This window comes from Chiloscyllium punctatum, chromosome 33 (genome assembly GCF_047496795.1).
Source record: "Chiloscyllium punctatum isolate Juve2018m chromosome 33, sChiPun1.3, whole genome shotgun sequence".
Classification (NCBI taxonomy): Eukaryota; Metazoa; Chordata; class Chondrichthyes; order Orectolobiformes; family Hemiscylliidae; genus Chiloscyllium; species Chiloscyllium punctatum.
Window position 1 is genome coordinate 60327938 of NC_092771.1, and position 3021 is coordinate 60330958.

Here is a 3021-nt window from a genome sequence, read left to right on the forward strand (position 1 = left end):
TTACCCACGTTCTCACTGTGTCCATTAATTGATTACGTTTTTAAAAATCTAACCTAGCTTTAAAACGTTTTCTGAACTATCATCAACTACTTCCCTGGGCAATGAATTCCATTGAAGTTAAGAAGTTCCTTCTCAATTCAGTCTGAAATTTGCTGCCCCTAGTCTTGTGGTGATGCCCTCTTGTCCTAGCTTCACCTGCCAGTGGAAACACCTTCTCTACTTCTATTTTGTTCATTTCATTCATTACTTTATATGTTTCCATTCTTCTGATTTCCAATGAATATAATCCCAATCTACTCAGTCTCTGTTAAGCCAACCCCCTCAACTCTAGAATCAACCTAGTTAACCTCCTCTGTACCCCCTCTCGTGCCAGTACATCCTTTCTCAACTAAGGAGATAAAAACTACATGCAGTACTCCAGGTGTGGCCTCACCAACACCCAAATACAGCTGGAACATTACGTCTGCTTTTAAACACAATCCCTTCAGCAATCAAGGACAAAATTCCATTTGCTTTCTGAACTGATTGTTGTACCTGGTGACCAACCTTCATGCAGAAGGATGTTCAGGTCCCTCTGCAGAGCAAATAATGCAACTTTTTAACATTCAAGTTTTTTTGTAAATGTTAGTACAACCAAAGAGTATAAACTTGATATTTACAAACATTCTATTTCATTTGACAGACCATTACCCACTCACTCAATGTATCTCTGTTCCTCTGCAAAGTTTCACAGTCCTCCACTCACTTTGTTCCGCTAATCATCTTAGTGTCACATGCAAACTTTGACATCCTACATTTGGATCCAACTCCAAATCATCTGTATTAATTGTAAATAATTGCGGTCCCAATACCGATGCCAGAGGCACACTACTTATCAATGATTGCCAGCCAGAATAATACTTATTTATCCCTACACTTTGCTTCCTATTAGTCAACCAATCTTCTACCCCTTACACCATGCACCCTTATATTATGCAACAGCCTCTTGCACAGCACCTTGTTGATGGTCTTTTGGAAATACAGGTACACCACATCCACTGGGTCCCCGTTGTCCACCTTTCTTGAAATGTCTTCATAGAATTCCAAAAGATTGGTCAAACATGACCTGCCCTTCATGAACCCATGCTGTGTCTGTACAATGGGACAATTTCTATTGAGATTCCCTGCAATTTCTTCCTTGATAATAGACCCAAGCATCTTTCTCACTACAGAGAATAAACTAACTGGTATATAATTCCCCAACTTTTGTCCACCTCCTTTTTAAAACAGTGGCATCACCTTTGCTGTTTTCCAATCTGCTGGAACTGCCACAGAGTCCAGTGAATTTTGGAAAATTACTGCCAGTGCATTTGCTATTTTTCCTGGCATCTCTTTTAGTACCCTGGGAGGCATTCCATCAGGGTCAGGAGACTTTTCTATCATTAGCTCAATTACCTCCAAACAGTCTAAAACTCGCTGTTCCATAATAATGATAGTTTCCAAATCCTCACCTACCGTTGTCTCTTTGTTAGTTACTGGAAAGATATTAGTATCCTCCACTGTGATATCCCATAACTAAATGCTTCTTCTCATTTTCCAAAGGACCAACATTTACTTTAGCCATTCTTTTCTTGTTATATATATTTATACAAACTTTTGCTCTCTGTGTTTATAGTCTGTGCTAGTTTATTTTTCTCATGTTCTATATTACTTTTCTTTATAGCTCTTTTGTGGCTTTCGGTTGACCTTTAATATTTTCCCAGTTCTAGTTTCATGCTGTTTTTGGCCACTTTGTACACCACCTCTTTCAATTTGATTTTCCAGAATAGCAACCCAATTCTCCAAGCATTTCACATACTCTTTCATCTTGCGATGGCACTCTCGAGCTGTTTCCCTGTTTTTCATGAGGCAGATCTCACGATTACGAGTGGTTTCTTCAGCATTCTGGTGCTGGCTTTGCAGGACTGGTGAAGATGCCATAACCATTCCCTGGTCAGCAGTGGAGTTAGGAGCTGTATGGATCTGATAGGTTTGGATATCTCCAGCAGCACCTTGTACAAACACTTGGCTGCCCGTCACAAAGATTTGCAGTCCATCAGGGCTCTGTGCATACTGTATAATGGCTGCTCCAACCTTGGCTGTAGCTACGTTGGTCATTGTTAGTGTCTGGAGCCCTTGCACTTCATCTGTACCATTGTTGCCCAGCTGAATTGCTTCCCCCTGTGTAATAGCAATGTATTGTCCACTGCTAGTCTGATAAATTGGTGTCTGCATCGTCGTTGTAGTAATGGTTGAGACAGTCTCTGCTTCTGATTTCTCCTCATCGATTTCTTGGCACACTGGGGGGATCAGAAGAAAGTTCATTCAGGATTTTCCTGTATGAAGGCCATCTCGATAGAATTTCTCTACATTTCTGAGAGTTAGTCATTGTATCCACAGATTCCTGGGAGTCCTTATTTTCAAGTATAGTAGAAATCTGAATAGTCTGAACATGAAGGGACTGCGTGACTGAGGACTGAGCTGCTTGGGCTTGAACAGTCTGCCCATTCGGCAATTGCACTAAAGTTACTGCTGGACATGTTGTTGATTGGATCCCAGGCATGGTTACCTGCATGGTCACATTATATGTTAATGATCTGGATGAAGGGACTGGGGGTATTCCAATGAAGTTTGCTGATGAAACGAAGCTAGGTGGACAGGCAAGTAGTACTGAGGAAATAGGGTGGCTGCAGAAGGATCTAGACAGTTTGGGAGAGTGGTGCAGGAAATGGCTGATGGAATTCAATGTGAGCAAACACGAGGTCTTGCACTTTGGAAAAATGAATACAAGCATGGACTACTTTCTAAAGGGTGAGAAAATTCATAAAGCCAAAGTACAAAGGGGTCTGGGAGTGCTAGTTGAGGATTCTCTAAAGGTAAACATGCAGGTTGAATCCATGATTAAGAAATCAAATGTGATGTTGTCATTTATCTCAAGAGGGTTGGAATATAAAAGCAGCGATGTGCTACTGAGCCTTAAAAAAGCTCTGGTTAGGCACCATT

The 3021-nt window shown here is 41.0% G+C and overlaps 1 pseudogene; it reads right to left on the reverse strand.

Annotated features, from left to right (window-relative positions):
• Positions 1–1686: 1686 nt before the first annotated feature.
• On the reverse strand, positions 1687–2581 carry LOC140458578 (cyclic AMP-responsive element-binding protein 1 pseudogene; annotated as a pseudogene).
• Positions 2582–3021: the final 440 nt, after the last annotated feature.